We start from the raw sequence: 19,363 nt of genomic DNA, 5'->3' as shown, positions 1-19,363 counted from the left end.
CAATCCAATTGGCCTGAGTATGTGTTGCCGGGATCTCTTTCTCTTCCCCATAAACACTGGGATTACAGGCAGGAACACATGTGGAGTCCATGTTGGTTTTGGGGAGCTGGACTTTGGTTCTCAGGCTCTGCCTGCCTAGCCATCTCCACAGCCTTCATTTAGACTTTTCTTGGGACTAGGGATGCAACTCATGTCCTCGTACAAGCTAGGCAGGGGCTCCTCTACCACTGAGCCTCACTGGTGGGTGTGAGATTCTAGGCAGGAGTTCCACCATTAAATAATACCCCTAGTTTCTCACTGATAGATTCCAGGCAAGTGCCCTCCTGCTGATTAAGTTTTCCATCCCTTTGATTAGGGCATAGTGGGAAACTACTGTAGGCAGGGGTTCAGTACTGAGCCACACCCCCAGCCGCTCATTGAGGTTTTTAAATAGGCCCTCTGCTGTTGAAGCGCATTTTCTAGCTGTCTGTTACTTTTTTATATAGATTATAAAGTGTAAATTGTGAGCTGTTTTTGGTTTCAGTTTTCTCTTGCAGTGGATGGCCTTTGTCAGATGGCCATGGTCTTTTATGGATGCTGCTGGAGCACTGCCCAGTGGTTCCCACATCTACCCAAACCACATCTGTTTGTTTGTATGACTGCAGCTCTCAGCTCAGTGTTGAAGTCAGACACTGTGAGCACTCTTTGTTCTTTTCTCAATTGTTTTGGATGCTCTAGGTCCTTTAAATAATAATTTTATTTGTTTCTGTTTGTTGTTTTGAGACTCTTGCTTTTTGCTCACACTGACTTGGAATAGGAGCCACTTCTGCTAAGCTTGGTGCATGCTGGTATCATAAGTGCAGCACCGTGCCCAGCTCTAAATGTCTGTTTTACAGTTAGCTTGTGGATCGGTTTATTTATTTATTTTTTGGGACAGGCTTTCTCTATGTAGTCTGGATCTCTTTGCCTACCAGGCTGGTGTCGAACTCACAGAGATCCACCTGCCTCTGCCTCCTGAGTGCTGGGATTAAAGGTGTGCACTACTACCAGCGGCTTTATTTGTTTATTTATGTTTTTGTTTTTTGAGACAGGGTTTCTCTGTAGTTCTGAAGCCTGTCCTAGCACTCACTCTGTAGCCCAGGCTGGCCTCAAACTCACAGAGATCCGTCTGCCTCTGCCTCCAAGTGCTGGGATTAAAGGTGTCCACCACCTCCTGTTTATTTATTTTAGTCAAGACCTCACTAAGCAACCCTGGCTGTTCTAGAACTTAGTCTGTAGACCAGTCCTGCCTCAGCGTCAGCTGGGATTAAAGCTGTGGGCCTCCACCCCCAGCTATGTTGTGGATTTCTACCAAACTAACAAGATCAAACTCAGTGATGGAGTCCTTGTCAAGCATAGACGAGACTTCCATCCTTAGCACACACCACCACCAAATAAGGGAAATAAAAACGATTGTTTCTGTTTATAGAGACCTGTCATTTGGTGTTGATTTTTTTTGGAGCAGTGTACTGTCCCATCAGGCTCACTGTACTTGGGGATGACCCCGCACCTCTCCTGACCCTCCTGCCTCTACCTCCCAAGTGCTAGGATGACAAGCATCACCCCACACCTTGTTTGTGTGGTGTTGAGGACAGAGCTCAGGACTCCATGTATGCCAGGCAAGCACTTGACCAAGTGAGCCTCTGCTGGGGCATGGTTTTCCTTTATTCATGTTTATGTTTATGTGTGCACGTGTTTGTGAATGGAGGTGCCAGAGGAGAGTCCCAGGTGTGGGTTCTGGCTGCCTCCTGATCAGTGCTCTGTATGACAGGCCAGGTGACCCCTGATCTTCTGGGGATTCTCCTGTTAGTTTTGATTGCTGTGTTGTTCCATTAGCTGTCCAGGCCCCTCACTGCCTGCTGTCTTACCCTTGTTCATTTGACTACCCCACTCCTTAGGAGGAGCCTGCCTCCCTGAGCCATGTGGTGCACAGGCCTGTGCTCCAACACTGAGACCAGGAATGCTGGAGACGGGCTAAGTGTATTGCTTGGGAAAGAGCCACTCAGAAAACAGCAGTACTTGTTCACTGTAGATGTGATTGTGTTTTTCAAGTAAGTAGTTGGTTGAATCTGCAAAAATGGAAGCTACAGATACAAGGAACTAACTGGATATATCCCCTCTGCCCAGGAACTTCCACAGTTATTCTTTCAAGGTCACTTGTTTTACTTTATTTTGAGATGGGATTTTACCGTATAGCTCTGGTTGTCCTAGAACTCACTGTATAGACCAGGCTGGCCTTGAGTTCACAGAGAATGCTAAGTGCTGGGAGTAAAGATTTACAGCACCATGCCTGGCTTATTTATGTATTTTTGTTTATATGCCTGAGAGTGGCGTGCAGGTGCCCACGAACACAGTGTTGGACCTTCCTGGAGCTAGAGTGCCGGGTGCTGTGAGCCCCGCTGGGTGCCGAACTCTTCTTAACAGTCTCTATTTGTCTTTAAAACCCTGTTGTTGTTGTTTTGTATAATTGTGAGACAGGGTAGCGCTGCCTGTTCTGGAGCTTGCTATATGTACACCAGGCTGGTCTAAAATTCCTTACAGAGATCCACATACCTCTCCTCCAAGCTTTGGGATTAAAGGTGTGAGCCACCACATCCAGTCATAAAAACTTGAGGTAGCTGCGTGTGTGTGCGTGCGTGCGTGTGTGTGTGTGTGTGTGTGTGTGTGTGTGTTTGTGTGGTGGTGATGGTCAGAGGATAGCTTGCAGGAGTTGGTTCTCTCCTTCCTCTGTATTGAAGTCAGGTCTTCAGACTTGGCAGCAAGCACCTTTACCTGCTGAGCCATCTCATAGCCCCCTCCTTTATACTGTTCCAGCCCTATTGGGCCTTGATGTTCCTCAACCTGATGAACCCATCTCAGGATCTTTGGACATGCTGCCTGTACTCCCCTGACCACTGCTGGTCCCTCCAGAGCATTCCCTCGACACTCTGCTACTGTGTCATTACCTTGTCATTCTGTCCACTTGGCATTTCATTTGGAAGCACTTATACACCTTGTATTTCATTTGGAAGCACTTATACACCCTGTATTTGGCCTGCCTGCTTGTTTGACCTAAGATTCCTCTTCCTGGGTGTGCGCCTGCCAGGCCCATCTTCCTGTGTCACTTTATATCCACCTATGCTTTAGTCACCATTCAAGAGCCAGTCAGCAAAGGAGATAGGCCTGCTCTTTGCCACTGTGACCTGGACCCCACCCAGTTGATCCAAATCAACATGCTTAGTGTTTTGTGTAGCTGAGTCACAGTGAGACACTGTAGCCACACACAGCAAAAGGAGGTGAGAACAAGGCTTCAGGGCAGGCAAACGAGGATGGACAGACCCAGGCCTTCCTGAGGCGTTAGTGCTGGCAACAGTGGGGTTTTTTTGAAACAGGGTCTCTTGTTTGCCCTCACAGGCCTCAATCAAACCTAGAGGAGGCTAGCCTTAAACTTCTGATCTTCCTGTCTCTACTTCCCCAGTGCTAAGATGACCCAGCATCAACCACATCTGCTTTATGGGGTGCTGAGGATAGAAGCCAGGGCTCCTCTGTGCTAGGCAAATGGTCTGCCAGCTCTCCACCAGCACCAGCTATGGTCCTAGAGTTTATACAGAGACATAAAGTCATGTATGTGTGTATAACATGAAAATCTAAACCAATACAAGTTTAGAGGAGTGACCAATAGAAGAGGACCGGGAGGGGTTATAACCAAGGTCCAGTACGTGTATGTGTGAAGATGCCCTCTCAGAGCACAGGATCGTGTAAAGTAAAGACCTTTTCAAAAACTGTAAAAGCAGACAAGAGCAAAAACCCACCAAAAAAATGTAAGGGAAAGAAAAACATGAGAAACCAGGCACAAATGCTGCATAAATCCACGTGGAAGAACAGTCCAGAGCAGGCTAACTCCCAGAGACAGAAAACAGACTAGTGGTTATGGAGGTGTGTGGTAGTGGTAGTGAATACTTGGTGGATATGGAGCTTGGGGAAGATTAAAATCTCCTGAAATTAATGGAAATGGTTTCACAATCTGAATCCACAAAAATCCCTAGCAGCCACTTAAAACCGGTGGATCACAAGGCCTGTGACACAATTTCCAGAAAGACAGTTAAGCCAGAAAGCAACTCCCATCCCCCATGCACCTATAAGAGAATGAATGGTTCTGCTTTGTAGACAAAACTCAGTGCTGGGGTAGGGCCATTGAGGCAGGAGCATGACCAAGAATTCAACCTGGGCTGTGGTGTGAGATCCTGACTCAAAAATAAAACAGGAGCCATAGATAAGAGAAACATTAGATAATTTCTCCTTCTGATGGGATTATCCACTTCTTGGTGAGCTCCAGCCAACTCCAGGCTTGCAGGTGCCTTAAGTCCTGTGTGTAGATAGCTTGTCACCCATCCCCCCTGTGTGGACTCCTTGGCTCATCTCATAACCTAACTGTGGTGCCTGCTGCCATAAAACCAAGGTGCAAGGTGTCTCTGGTGTATTGATCTGGACTCCCAGGAGTGGTTGGGATTCTTTTCTAATAATTCCAGGAGTTCACCATTTCTCCACGCCATACCAAATTCCAGGGCATGCATTTGTTTGTTTGTGCTAAGATTGATCCTCATGCCTGTTAGGCAAGCATTCTTGCACTAAGCTCCAGCCTTCCATTCTGATTTACTTTGTTCTGTTTTGGTTTTTGGTGGCTATTATTGGAGAGAGTTTTTTCTGTGTTGTCCTGGCTGTCCTGGAACTCACTCTGTAGACCATGCTGGTCTTGAACTCAGACATCCGCCTACCTCTGCCTCCTGAGTGCTGGGATTAGAGATGTGCGCCACTTGCCTCCTTTTTGGTTTTTGAGACAGGATCTCATCATATAGTTCAGCCTGGCCTCTAACTCCAGTGCTAAGATGACAAGTATCACTACTGCACCCTATTTTATCTGGTGCTGGGAATGGAACCTAGGGCTTCTTGCATTCCAGACAAGCACTCTACCAACAGAGCCACAGTGCCAGCCCTTAAGTATTTTATTTATTTATTTATTTAGAGACAGGATCTCATTGTGTAGCCCTGTTGGCTTGAAGCTCAATATGTAGACTAGGCTGGCCTCAAACTCACAGATTGCCCCTGCTTTTGCCTCCTTCCCAGAGCTGGAATTAAAGGTTTGTGATACCATACTAGGCCATAGAACGTGTTTTGATTGTATTCACACCTACTTCCTCTTACTTCCCTAGAACACTGGAACACTTTCCTCTCCAAGCTTCATGTCTTCTTTCTTTAATGACTTGCTGACATGTGCATAGGTGTGTGAGGGGCTATCTACTGGAGCATGGGCGGCCTAACTAACAGTGTCCACATGTCTAAAGGAAAATGACCCTTTGTTCCCCAGCAGCCTCCTCAGCCAGTAGCTCCTTTTGTTGTGAACAGGGGCCTCTCCTATGTTTTGTCTTTGAGGTAAGTTCTGGCTATGTAGCCTAGGTTAGCCACATGGCACTTATGATTGCCATTCCTCAGCCTCCTGAGCACTGGTCTTACAGGAGAGCATTTCTGTGTGCAGCTTCATCTTGGTTTTCTGGTGATGCTTTTTAAAAAAATACTTCAGCAATTTCATTTGTGTATATACTGAACGCTTGGTTGTTGTGGTGTTTGAGTGAGAATGCCCTCTCTTCCCATAGGCTCATTATTTTAAATACTTGGTCCCCAGTTTATGGAACTGTTCTGGAAGGATTGGGAGGTGTGGCTTTATTGTAAGAGTTGGGTTACTGGCATTGTAAAGATGCTTCTTAGACATGTAAAAATAGCTTAGTCAGGAGCTCAACCACACCCAAAGCTGCCCTGAGAACCAGAACAGTGACATCACTCTCTCAAGATAACCAGACACAGGCCTAGAACCCCATGACACCTGCAGTACAGTATATAAGCAGAGACCAGGAGCAAAGCTCTGCTCTGCACATCTGGAGAGTCTCCACCAGGATCCTGACCCTCAAATCAGAGACTATTGTTAGAGGCTGAACCTGACCTTCAGCTAAGATGTGTCACATCAGTGAACAACCAGGATTAGGAGTTTAGAGTTTGAATTTGAGTAATGACTGTGAGCTTAATAAAATAGAACTTTTGTTAAACTTTGCGTATCTGTCTTCTTGCTCACAACACTAAGGGTGGGCTTTGAGGTTTCAAAAGCCCACACTCTTCCCAGTTAGTTCTCTCTGCCTCATTCTCTGCCTCTACATCAGATATACTGATCCAGTGCTCTGGCTGCCTGCCAGCCTCCATGTTCCCACCATGATGGTGATGGGCTCTATTACCTCTGGTACTGTGAGTCCCAGATTAAATGCTGCTTTTTTGTTTTGTTTTGTTTTGTTTTCGAGATAGGGTTTCTCTGTAGCTTTGGAACCTGTCCTGGAACTCCCTTTGTAGACCAGGCTGGCCTCGAACTCACAGAGATCCGCCTGCCTCTGCCTCCCGAGTACTGGGATTAAAGGTGTGTGCCACCACTGCCCGGCTAAATGCTGCTTTTTTTAAAAAAAAATAATTTGTCTTTATTTTATGTGCATTGGTGTTTTGCCTGTATGTTTGTCTGTGTGAGGGTGCCAGATCCCTTAGAATTGAGTTATAGACAGTTGGGTGCTGAGAATTGAACCAAGGTCCTCTAGCCCCATAAATACTTAACCTTTCTCATGGTGTTTTGTCATGGCAATAGAAAAGTGGCTAAGAGCTGGACTAGTGGTGCACGTCTTTAATGCCAGCGCTCCAGAGGCAGAGACAAGCAGATCTTTGTAAGTTCAAGGCCAGCCTGGTCTTTATAATGAGCTATAGAACAGCCAGAGGTATGTAGAGAGACTCTGTCTCAGGGAAGAAATAAAAGGGGGAGGTTAGCCGAAGCAGTCTTCTTTGCTTTCACTCTACCCCTCCCACTGATGCCCTCTTCAGGTCCCTCCCACTAGTCTTGTTTAGCTGTGGTTGCTTGCAAAGGCATGAGTGTATTTACTGCACATGATAATGCCCCCTAGAACCTTCTCCCTGCCTGTAGTCCCTCAGTGAGGGATGGAGCCTATGAGTCCCCTCCTCCATGCATAATGCAATGTTGGCAGGCTGAAGCCTATGCAGGAATTGAGCCAGTAGCTGCAACTCCATCCTGTCCAGAAGACACTGTCTCTTACCACTTTTTGTTCTCTGGCTTTTAAAATATTTACTTTATTTATGTATTTATTTACTTTTTAGTTCTTCTTTGTGTGTGTGTGTGTGTCTGTATGTATTTGTGTTCTGTTTGTATGTGTGCTTGCATGCCAGAAGAGGGCATTAGATTCCATTTTAGATGGTTGTGACTTCCACATGGTTGCTGGGAATTAAACTCAGGACCTCTGGACAAACAGTCAGTACTCTTAACCGCTGAGCCATCTCTCCAACCCTAATTCTTAGTTTTTCAAGGCAGGGTTTCTCCGTGTAGTCCTGGCTATCCTGGAACTCCCTCTGTAGATCAGATTAAAGACATGTACTACCACACCAAGCTTGTTCTTGTCTTTTTGAAGCAGATTCTCTCTATGTACCCTTGGCTATTCTAGAACTCCCTACGTAGGCCTCAGACTCACAAAGATCTGCCTGCTTCTGCGTGTGAGTGCTGGAATTAGAGGCATATGTCTGGCTTCATAACATCATTCTGTCCCCGCTTCCAGATGTTTCTGGATCTTTGGAGGCACTGCTATAGTTGTCCTATTTAGGTCTGGTGTGAGCACCCTCAGTCACTCTTCACTTTGACCCGGACCCCACTGCAGAGGTCAGCTTCTCTGATGGAGGCTGAGAGCAGCACTGATTGTTGGTTATTTTTAAGTCCAGTGTGACAGTTAAACAACAGTAGTAGCATGGCAGTGGGCTTGAGACACAGAGTCTACAGTGACAGTGCCAGGACAGCCAGAACTACATAGAGAGACCCTGTTAGGAAAACAACAAAACCAAAACCTGTGGTAGGTCCTCTCCCAAATCCTGAACCTCTCTAACTACCAGCTTTTGGCCATTTCTACAGAGACAGGCACGAATAATAATCCTGATAGCATTGCTGCGCCAGTGGATGTGTCTTCCCAGACAGGTTGTTACTGTAGCTTGTAGGCACAGCTGGGTAGGACCACTGGTGATTTTCTCGGCATCTTTTTTTTTTCAAGATTTATTTATTTTTAGTTTTTGTGCATTGGTGTTTTATCTGCATGCTTATCCTTGTGAGACTGCCAGATCCCCTGGAACTGGAGTTGCAGACTATTATTGTGAGCTGCCATGTAGGTGCTAGCAGTTGAACCCAGGTCTTCTGGAAGAGCAGCCAGTGCTTTTAACCATTGAGCCATTTCCTCATCCCAAAACTATACTGGGGTTTGTTTGTTTTGTTTTTGTTTTTTTTTTTGAGATAGGGTTTTTCTGTGTAGCCCTGACTATCCAGGGCTTCCAGAGGATTAAAGGTATGCATTACCACAGCCCTGCTCTCAGCACTAAATACCTGCCACTAGTCAGCAGGAAATAGCTCTCAGTCCAGTGTGTGATGTCTTCAGCAATAGCTCTAACATCTAGCTCTGCTTGCCACCAAGGGCAGTAGAGTAGCAGAAGCCTATAATGTGGCAGGGGCCTCCCTGTCTAGCATCGTGCTGATCCTACATTTACTCTCTCAGCTTCTAAGAGGAGCGGAACTTTCTGCTGCTGCTGCTGTCTGACTTCCTGAACAGTATAGTGCTGCCCTTGCAGAATGAGCTCAGAAGTGTTCCTCCCTTCCTTGGAAGAGTCTTTGAAGAATTAGTGTTCATTCCTTTTTCAGTGTTTCTTAGAATTCACCATGAAGTTGTTGGCTGTGGGGTGTCTTTTGGGGAATGTTTTTTAGAACTAATTCAGATTCTTTCTTCCTTTGAAGTCTAAAGATATTTTACCACTTTCAGCCATTTAGTTTCTTTCTAAAATTTTTTTTCCCATTTCCTCCAAGGTTTTCAATTTCTTTCATAGTGTTCTCTTAGTCTTTTAAAAAATAGTATTTCAGCCGGGCGGTGGTGGCTCATGCCTTTAATCCCAGCACTCGGGAGGCAGAGGCAGGCAGATCTCTGTGAGTTCGAGACCAGCCTGGTCTACAAGAGCTAGTTCCAGGACAGGCTCCAAAACCACAGAAAAACCCTGTCTCGAAAAACCAAAAAAAAAAAAAATAGTATTTCGACAGGACGGTGGTGGCACATGCCTTTAATCCCAGCACTTGGGAGGCAGAGGCAGGTGAATCTCTGTGAGTTCGAGGCTAGCCTGGTCTACAAGAGCTAGTTCCAGGACAGGATCCAAAGAAACCCTATCTTGAAAAACCAAAAAAAAAAAAAAAAAGTATTTCATGGAATCAGAGAGATGTCTCAGTGGTTAACAGCATTTCTTGTTTTGCAGAGGACTTGGGTTCAGTTCTTAGCACCACATCCTCATCCCGCAATCCTTTGTAACTTCAGTTCCAGGGGATCTGATTCCCTCATCTGGCCTCTGTACATACGGTGCATGTACATGCATGCAGGCAGACACGCACACACATAAAATAAAAATGAGCCAAGCCGGGTCATGGTGGCGCACGCCTTTAATCCCAACACTTGGAGGCAGAGGCAGGCGGATCTCTGTGAGTTCGAGACCAGCCTGGTCTACAGAGCTAGTTCCAGGACAGGCTCCAAAGCCACAGAGAAACCCTGTCTCGAATAAATAAATAAATAAATAAATAAATAAATAAATAAGCCAATCTTAGCTGGATATGATGGTGCAGACCTTTAATCCCAGCACTCAGAAGACAGAGGCAGGTGCATCTCTGTGAGTTCAAGATGAGCCTAGTCAATATTTCTAGGCTAGCCAGGTCTACAGAATGAGACCCTATCTTAAAAATAAAAAAAATTACAAATATTAATTCATTCATTTTTTTGTGTGTTTGTGATACACATGGAGGTCAGAGGGCAACTTTGGAGTCAGTTCTATTTTTATATAGGTTCTGGGGATCAGACTCAGGTCTTCAGGCTTATACAGCAAGCACCTTTACCTGCAGAGACATCTCGACAGCCCTTCATCCTTTTTTATTTGTTTGCTTGTTTTTTGGTTAGTCGTGATCTCCCTACATTTATTCCAAATATTAATCATTTGAGTCTCTCCACCCCCTCCTTTGGGAAGTCTTGGTTCTTTCCTTTCCCTCTCCTCCCCTCACTTTTTTTTTTAAAAAAAAAAATTCACTGTATAGAAAAATCTTGAATTCCTGCTTCTGCTTCTATCTCCCATGTGCTGGGATGCCAGGTGTGAACCGCTGGGAACAGCAGGGCTTCTGCATCCCGGGGGAGCATTCTACCAATGGAACCCCAGTTCTTAAAGCTTTGATTTACCCCATCTGTTAGCCCTGCCAAGACAGAGTTTCTCTGTGCAGCTTTGGCTGTCCTGGAACTTGCTTTGTAGACCACATTGGCCTTAAACTCAGAAATTCACCTGCCTCCTCTCTTGAGTGCTAGGATTAAAGGCGTGCGCCACCACCACCCAGCTTGCTTTTTATCACTGGGTCCCTCTCTACAGACTGCAGGTACACAGTGGCTGGTGTCCACGTAATATTGGTAATTCACCAATTCCCTCTTGTGAATTCTGACTTTCTGCTGAAGTTGGGGAGCATACTTTCCTTGCCTCCAGTCTTTGCTCTTCTCTGCCATGGCCAAACCTGCAGTCTCTTGGAGGCTGTTCTGTATACACTTGAGAGTTGGGAAGATGGCTGAGTGGGAAAGCACTAGTTTAGCATGCGAGGAGCCCTGAATTCTAGCCCACCATGAAGGAAAAGGAGGAAAAGCAGACGGACAAAACCCCCCGAGAGTATAGGCCTCACTGTTGCCAGCTGGATATGAGCACAAGTCTTTCTTCCCACTTTGTTGCTTCTTGGTAGTATTTAAATGTTTTCTGTTTTCTTGATCATCTTTCACTTATTTTTCTTTCCTTTTTGTTGGGTAAGTGGCAGGATCTCACTATGTCATCTTGGTTGGAATTTACTAAACTCATAGAGATCTTTCTGCCTCTGCTTTCTGGTGCCAGTAGAAAAGGTTTGCGACAACCTGCATAGCCTCTTCTTTTTCTTTCTTCTTTTTTTCTTTTTTTAAAGATTAAGCTGGGCAGTGGTGGTGCACACCTTTAATCCCAACACTCAGGAAGCAGAGGCAAGTGAGGGAGTTCAAGGACAGTCAGGACAATATAGAAAATCTCTGTCTCAATAAACTAAAACAAAGACTTACCTTAATTTTTTGTGTATGTTTTTGCCTGCATCTATGTGTGTATGGCACATGCATGCCTGTGCCTGAGGAGACCAGTAGAGTGCTGGGTTGAACTAGAGTGACACTTCTTGTGAGTGCTAGAAACCAACCCAGGGTCCTGCAAGAACAGTCAGTGCTCTTAATTGCGGACCTACCTCTCCAGTCCAACCCTCCACCCAGATTTCTTTTGATTGGCTGTTTCTATATAAACCCAGGCTAGTCTGGAAATTTCAGTATTTTTTCCCTAAGCCTCAGGAATATAGGGACCCTTTCTTGCCATTTGTGTGATTACTGAAAGGATCACCAGAGCTCACTTAAAAAGCTGTAGGTGTGGAGGCCTCCTTCCATCAGGAGGGAGGCAGGGACAGGAAGTCCTGGAGTAAGCTGACTAACTGGATTCACTGAACTACAGCTGTGAGACAGTGCCTCAGAAAATAAGGTGAAGGGTGATGGAGGAAGACTGACATCAGCCTTGATTCCGTATGTTGACGCACACATGTGTACCCACACAGATGGCATATGCATGCACATTGCCCACACACAAATGAATAAAGTGGAGTGCTGACATCCACACAGAATTCCTTGACTCTGTCTATTATTTCCCATCGTTATATTGCATAGACTTCTGTTTCTAGGGGTCGTTCTCCTGACAGAGCCTGAGGGTCACCAGGCTTGTGTGAGTGCTGTGCTGAAGGATCCGTGCCTGAAGGAAGTGGACTTAGGAATGTGTTACCTCACGTGACAGAAGGTCTCTGCTAGTGTCCTCACAGGGGTGCTGAGGAGAAGGGTCTGTGCTGCTTGTGTGGTTCTTATGGTTCCCTGTACCTCCTCTGCCTGCTCTGCCTAAGGGCATGACTAAGTATTAGGACCCCATTTACAGATGGAGGACTGGAACATGGTGGCTCAGCTGTCAGGGTGCAGACTCTGCCTGCGGCGCCCCATTCTTCCTGTGTTCAGAGTTCTGATTTCTTTTCATCCTGGCTCCCAGGTGTGCTGTGAGCAGGATCACTGTGACTTAGGTAGGCACCTCAGCAGCCAGAAGTGTCACTTTTACCTGTGTGGCTTTGGTCTGAGTTACTTTACCCCCGAATACCCGGTTCCCACATCTACCAAATGTGAGTAGAGAAAGCATAGAATTCCACCACTCAGGATACCAAGGCAGGGGGATTGATTAGGAGTTAAGGTCCGCTAGAGCTACATTTGGATACCCTTAAACAACCAAAAGACCAACTGGGGACAGGAGAGCCCCGTGGTAGCACAGCAAGACTGCCTTCCCACAGTCAGCCCAGCTCCTGTGGGGTATATATGTTTTGCACAGGCTGTTTATTCACAGGGGGTGATTTTATTTGTTTGTTTTTGAAATGGTCTCATGTAGCCCAGGCTGGCCTCAAACTTAGTGTGTATCCAAGGATGACCTTGTATCTCTGATCTTCCTGCCTCCGTCTCTGAGTGCTGGAATGTACAGGTGTGTCCACCCTATCTGTTCTATGCAGTCCTGGGGGTGGAACTCAGTGAAGCACTTTGCTCACCAAGTGGCAGACACTGCTGGGACAGGGTGCTGAACACAGCAGACAATATTCCTGGTCCTTGTGGAGCTGACAGGCTACTTGGAGCTGGGAGAAGGATATATGACTGCTGCTGAAGGAAAAAGATTCAGAGACACTGTTGGGTCAGAGGAGGGGTGTATAAAAGGGATCGCTTGTAGGAGGATGGTTCTGGAATGTTCTGGTAGATGGGAGGCTGCGTGCCTTTCCTTCCTTCCTAGTGAACAGTTGGGCCCACAGAGGTGGGAATCCACATGTCGCCAGGCATCTGTCACACTGAGGCTGTATAGACTTGGGGTCATTGTCTCAATCCTCACCTCACCCTGTTTTACACAGCACCCAGGATATGAAAGAGTCCTCTGCTGAGGGCATTTAACTGACACACAGGAGGGCAGGGCATGGTCACAACTCTTGCCACCAGCAGTTCTGGGCCATCAGAGGGCCTAGAAGGGTGGAGATGAGATCCACGGTTCCACGATTCAAGCAGCTTCCCTGTCACTCTGGGCAGTGTTGTTTGGCTGTTCCATACAACCGGATGGTGACAGGTTAAATATTTACCTGTTATAAAGTTATAAATGAACTGTCAAAATCTGAAATTCATATCACCTTGGAGACTGAAACATACTTTTGTTTCGTTTTATTTTGTTTTGCTTTGTTTTGTGAGAAAGTCTCGTGGAGCCCAGACTGGTCTCACTAACAATAATCCTGCCTCCTGAGTGCTAGAATTTCATACATTTACCGACACTCTTGAATTTCTCATTTGTTGTTGTTGTATGGGCGGGGTCTCATGAGTCCAGGCTAGCCTAGAGCTTACTACATAACTGAGGACGACCTGAACTCCAGATCCTCCTGCTACCAGTGAGTGCTGAGATCACATGAGGGCCATCACACCCAGGGAAACAGATACCAGTGCTCTTCCCAATCCATGGATGACCTCTCTCTATCAAGCCAGTTGCCTCTATGCAGAAAGAAAGATACAAATGGATGAAACCTCCTGTTTGGGGCTAGGGCTTGGTGGTTAGAGTGTTTGCCTGACATATACAAATCCATGGGCTCCATCCACAAGCCAGGCATAGTGGTGCATGCCTGTGATTCCAGCACTTGAAGAGGCAGGAGGATCATACTCAGCTACATAGAGGCTTCAGAGCCAACCTGGACCATGAGATCCTACCACAAGACAAAGAAAACAAACATCAACAACAAAACTTCCTAAATATGACACAGGTTTTCTCCATATAGACCTGCTTTCCTCTGTAAAAAGCCCACATTGTGTTCCACACTCTGGAGAGCACCTGGCCCTGGACATTTAGGTCATTAATGATGTTCTCTTGGACAGGTGTTGCCATCTGTCCCTATTAATTCATGTAGGCAGTGACTTGTTTCTGACTGTGGGGTCTCTGCCCTCTCTGTGTGCTGATGGGTGTAGGCCCCATCTCCTACCTGCCCTGGAGGTGTTCATGTTCCAGCTGGAACTGCTCATTTGAGAAGTAGATGAACCAGAAAGTGCAAGCTAATAAGGACATCTCTGTGAGGAAAACGAAAACAGGCAGTGCAGGGTGGGTGTAAGCTCACCAGGAAGCAGCTAGAGCCTTCTGAAGAGGGGACATCGTACCTGAGCCCTCAGTGTGCAGAGGCAGCCAGAGTTGTCATAAGAAAGGAACAGAGGCCCTGAGGCAGAAATGTGCTGATTTCCTCTGAGAGGCCTTCACTGGGTAGAAAGAGGGAATAAGTGAGGGGGGGGCAATTGTTGCGTGATGGCATGGCAGCCCCTGAAACTTACGAGAGGAGTAGTGATTGCAGGTTACCCCTTACTTTGCCTGTGTAGACTATTGCTGTCACGTGTGTGGGTGTGCAAAACAGAAACTGATATTGGATAGCTCTTGTTATATTGTTTCCCACCATATTTTTGAGACTAGGTTCTTTTGTTGAATCTGGAGTTTATCAGTTCGGGCTAGATTGCTTGGCCAGTAAGCTAGGGAGGGATCTTTCTCTCCCTGCCTCCCAAGTGCTGTATTGCAGGTGTAAACCATTGCTTAGCTTGTGTAGGTGCTGGGGCCCCACACCCGGGTCCTTCCTCAGATTGTGTGCTAGACACTTTACTGACCAAGCCATCTCCCTAGATCCAAGAATGCTGTATTGTGGGATACTGGGTAAAAACTTTGTAACTGACTCTCTTCTGAGGCAGGTGTCTTACCTACTTAACCAATGAAGAAACTGAGGCCGTAAGAGGTCACCCAACTCTCTAGCTTGTCCAGAAAGGTTCTAAAAGTAATGCAAAGACTGAAAAGCCCCACAGCTATAGCCATCAAGTCACCCTATTTCCTGCTCTTGATCCTCGCCCAAACTGGCCCTCAGATATGACCAGGAGCAGGTGACACTAGTTCTGAGTGCCAAGGGTGGGACTGATCTGGGTTCTGCTGGATTCCTGGCTAGGGAGGGACTGCTGGGTAGAAGCTAGGAGGTGAGCAGCACCAGGCCTGAGCTCACAAGGCCAAGCAGGCGCCAGGTTGCCACCCCCTCCACCTGAGCTCAGTGTCCTGTTCTGTGAAATGGCTGAGTCAGCCCTTGATCCCACCCTGATAGTGTACTTGTTGTGTCCGGGGAGACTGGGGAGAGAGAGCACGAGCTAAGTTTGTGTCCAACCATGGGGTGACTGCTGCTAGGATGGGAGCATAATAGGGGACAGACAGGGAGGTAGGAAACAACTTAGGAGTCATCAGTCCGGTCTGGGAGTGCAACGGGAAGAAAGCTTGAGGCAGGTAGAAGTGGGGCCTAGCCTGTGACAAGTGAGCTTGGAGGTCTGTGTTGACAGAGAGGGGCAGGAGCTGATAGGAGCAGCTTGTGCAGAGCCTGAGAGAAACACTACCTGTCCCCCCACCCCCCCAGGCCCTAATCAGCTTGCCGAGGGACAGAAAGTGGATCTGATCCAGTATGACCTCTAACTTCAGGCTCTGAGATTTGGGGAATGAGGATGATGAGGAAGGGGTCTCCATCCTGTCAGAAACCAGGCTACTCAGTTGCTGGTGAGGGCCATGTCTGCTCTCCTTCCCTAGAAGGCCTGCAGTTGTTGGTTCACAAGTTGCCCCCACCCTCTTCACTCAGGGTGAAGCCAAGGTCTCTCTCCAGAAGAAGGTAAACAAGCCTGCCATTGTGCTACCTCTTCCCTGGCCCCACCCAGGAATCCTTTCATCCTACTACAGGCTGGAGGGGGAGAAGCCTTCACAACGATCCTGTCTCTAGTCTTGTGAATAGGGGACCAAACCACTGCCCAGAGAGGGCGTGATACAGCCAACAGAGACATTTGACCCAAGAGCCCATATACCTTCCGTCTCCTCAACACACTGGATTATCGCTGCTGCTTGAGAGTCTGTGTTCAGGCTGTTGTTTACCTGACCAAGCGCAGCTCTGATCTGTTACAGGGCCTCTGAGGCTGAGCTGGCGGGAGTGGGAAGTAAGAATGGGCTCAAGCTCTAGCCTCTGACCTTGGTAGGTGGGCAGTTCCCTAGGGAAGGGTTTCCTTGCAGAAAGAACAATTCCTGCGAAGGTCTAGGGTTCCGAGGGCCACTGGGGGACCTAGATAGTCTGGATGGAGACCAGAACTGGATTAGCAGCTATGAGTGGACACAACACTTTTGTAGGGGAGCATTTTGGAGGTCTGTGTTTAGAAATGAATGTGGGGTTGAGGGGTTGGGTTGTGGCTCAGTCAGAGGGCTGGCCTAGCATCCACAAAACCTTGGGGTTCATCAATACCACATAAACCAGGCATGGTGGTACATATCTGTAATCCCAGCACTTGGGAGGCAGAGACAAGACAATCAAGAGTTCAAGGCAAGCATGGGCTACAAGAGTCCCTGTGCCAAAAGAGAAAAAAGAAAGGAAGGAAACAGAAGGGGACCAGCTCCATTTGGCAGTGAGAAATGATATCACCCTTTATACTAAACTGACCATGTGTTATCACTGTACCAGGCCTAGAGACACAGAAGAGTGGAACCTGGCCTGGGGAACTGATACCTGTGCTTAGATATGGAGGTGTGGGTGGCTTTGAGCCGGAGTCTTCCCATCCCCATATATTTTGTTGCCATCCCCCACGGTTGGCAGAGTTTTACTGACCAGGAAACCCAGACCTGAGAGTGAACCCAAGTCACATAGCACAGAACTAGCTAATTGAGAAACTGGGATGCTAGGGCAGCCAGAGCACACAGGAAATGTCATAGCAACAGCAGAGGAAAGGACTCATGCGGTGGGAGGCGGGTGGCCTGGGGAAGGAAGAACTGGATGAAGCTAGAGGTGTCCATTGCCAGCTGTGGACAGTTGGCATTGTGGGAGAGCTGCTTAGAGGCCTGCTGGGTGTGTTCTGCTGCTCTGTCCAGGGAACACTTTTCTTAAGATTATTATTTTTTTATGTGTATGTGTGTTTTGCTGGCATGTGTGTTTGTGTACTGACGACCTATATGCCTGGTGCTTAAGGTCAGAGAGGGTGTCGGATCCCCTGATTAGAAATGGTTGTGAGCAACCATGTGGGTGCTGGGAATTGAATCATGGTCCTCTGGAAGAGTAGCCAGTGCTTTTAGCCACTGAACCAATTACTCCAACTCCAGAAAGCAGGAAAAAAATCTAAAGCACATTTATTTCCTTATTTATTTTGTGTGTGGGGTAGTGGTGGTGGTACACTTGGCATGGCATGCAGGTGGAGGCCAGAGGAGGCCTTCCAGAGACAGTTCTGACCTTTCACCATGTGAAGCCCAGGAATCAAACTCAGGTCTTCAGATTTGACAGAAGATACCTTTACCTACTTGACTGTGTCACTGGCCTGTGGAAATCATCTTGAGCAGACCTTTCTAGACCAAACCCCTGAGGGGTTGGGGGCTCGGATGCTGTGCACTCAGTTCCAGGGCTCATGGAAGCAGCATTATATTAGTTCTGGGCTGCTAGCTCCTGGTCTGGCCTGTAACATGACTGGCCATCTCCTGTTTAGCCTCTTCCTCCTTGGGCTCTGCCTTCTTTGTTGTCCTCCCTATTGGTCACTTTTCTTATGAGAACTAGAGCTTGTCCAGGATATCCCACATATCATTTGAAACTTCTGTGTCCCTTGTCTGGGACAGAGGCTGATGTTTGGAGTATCAACATTGTCCTCAGTGTGTCTTATCACCTCAGATGCCCCCACTGTAAAGCCCTGGAGTACATACCAGTGGTTACTGTTCCTGGAGGCAGAGGGTATTCCTCAGTGATCCTCACTGAGAGGCTGCATTGTGGGATAGGGGCTGAGATTCTGGAAGCTGGAGGTCAGCATCTTCAGGTGGACCTCATGTGGTTCAGTCTTAAGTTGCTGGCTTTGCTGATGCATTGCAGCCTTAGGCAGGACCCAGTCTGAGTCCCTCAGTTTTGTGAGATGGGGGAATTGATCTTATCACTGTTAAATTGGTGAATCCATGCAAAGTGCTCTTGCTCTCTTCCTCACTTGTCACACCATAGTGGCTGTTCTACAGTACCTATGGATGTGTTTAACTACATTAATGAATTGATTTAGTTTAGGACTTTTGAGACAGGGTCTCAGATATCTGAGACTAATCCATAACTTACTATCTAGTCAGGCATGACCTTGAACACACTGACCATAACGCTTTTTGGAAATCAGCACCCAGTGACATAGTCAGCAACGTTTGAGGACAGTCAGTGGACCCAGCTCATTTGTGTTTTCTTTAATATCAAAACAAATCCTCCCTACCTGGTCCACCCAGAAGGAAATTCCTTGTGAGAAGATAAAAGGCTCTTTTTCTTTCATGTGTCTGGCTTCCTGAGCCTCTAGATGGACTCTTGGTATTGACTAGCCTCTCTTGCTGAGTTGTGAAGCTTTTGTTTAACTTACTCTGTGAAACACTTAACAGGTTACATTTCATTCATTTATTATGCACATGTGTATCTGTGTGTTGTGGTCATGGTGGAGGTCAGAAGAACACTTGTGAGTTGGCGCTTTCTTCTCCATGCCAGTCCTAGGCATTATGTTCAGTCATCAACCTTGCTGGCAATCACCTTCACCCCCCTCTCTTGTCTTCAGTTCTTTCTATTGCATTTCTGGGGATGAGCTCGTTAACTGCCCATACTAGACAGGTGCTGTGTTGCTGAGCTATAGCCCTAGCTGATGTAGCTCAGGCTGGCCTGGCCCCTGTGCTACAGCCAAGGACGACCTTGACATTCAGATCCTTCTGCTGCTGAGTTCCCCTCCTCCCCAGAAAAATTCCCACATGGGTCTCTGGAGCCACATAGCCCAAGTTCTTTTTGTGCTATGTAAAGGACAGAATCTGGGGTCTCATACACACTATGCAAGTGCACTGCCATCCTGTATTGCTCTGCAGATTCTTTAGATCTGAGTTGTTCTGTTTTCCCATATGGTCACATGTAGCCCAGGCTGGCCATGAACTTTCGATCCTTCTGCCTCTGATGCCCTGCTGGTGACCTTTCCTGAGATTTAATGTAGATACAGTAGAGCATACATCTTAAATACACACCCTGATTATTCTGATAACTTTTTTTAAAAAGTTGCTGATTACTGTACAGATCAGCATTGAGGACTTTTTTTTGCCACCTCAG

The 19,363-nt window shown here is 47.0% G+C and overlaps 1 protein-coding gene across 15 annotated transcripts in view; it reads left to right on the top strand.

Annotated features, from left to right (window-relative positions):
* Nucleotides 1-19,363, top strand: part of Dnm2 (dynamin 2) — an 89,127-nt gene that overhangs the window by 13,253 nt on the left and 56,511 nt on the right. The window lies entirely within an intron of this gene.

The sequence above is a fragment of the Microtus pennsylvanicus genome, chromosome 3 (genome assembly GCF_037038515.1).
Source record: "Microtus pennsylvanicus isolate mMicPen1 chromosome 3, mMicPen1.hap1, whole genome shotgun sequence".
Lineage (NCBI taxonomy): Eukaryota > Metazoa > Chordata > Mammalia > Rodentia > Cricetidae > Microtus > Microtus pennsylvanicus.
The sequence above is the reverse complement of the archived record's forward strand: the minus strand, read 5'-3'. Positions and strand labels throughout refer to the sequence as shown.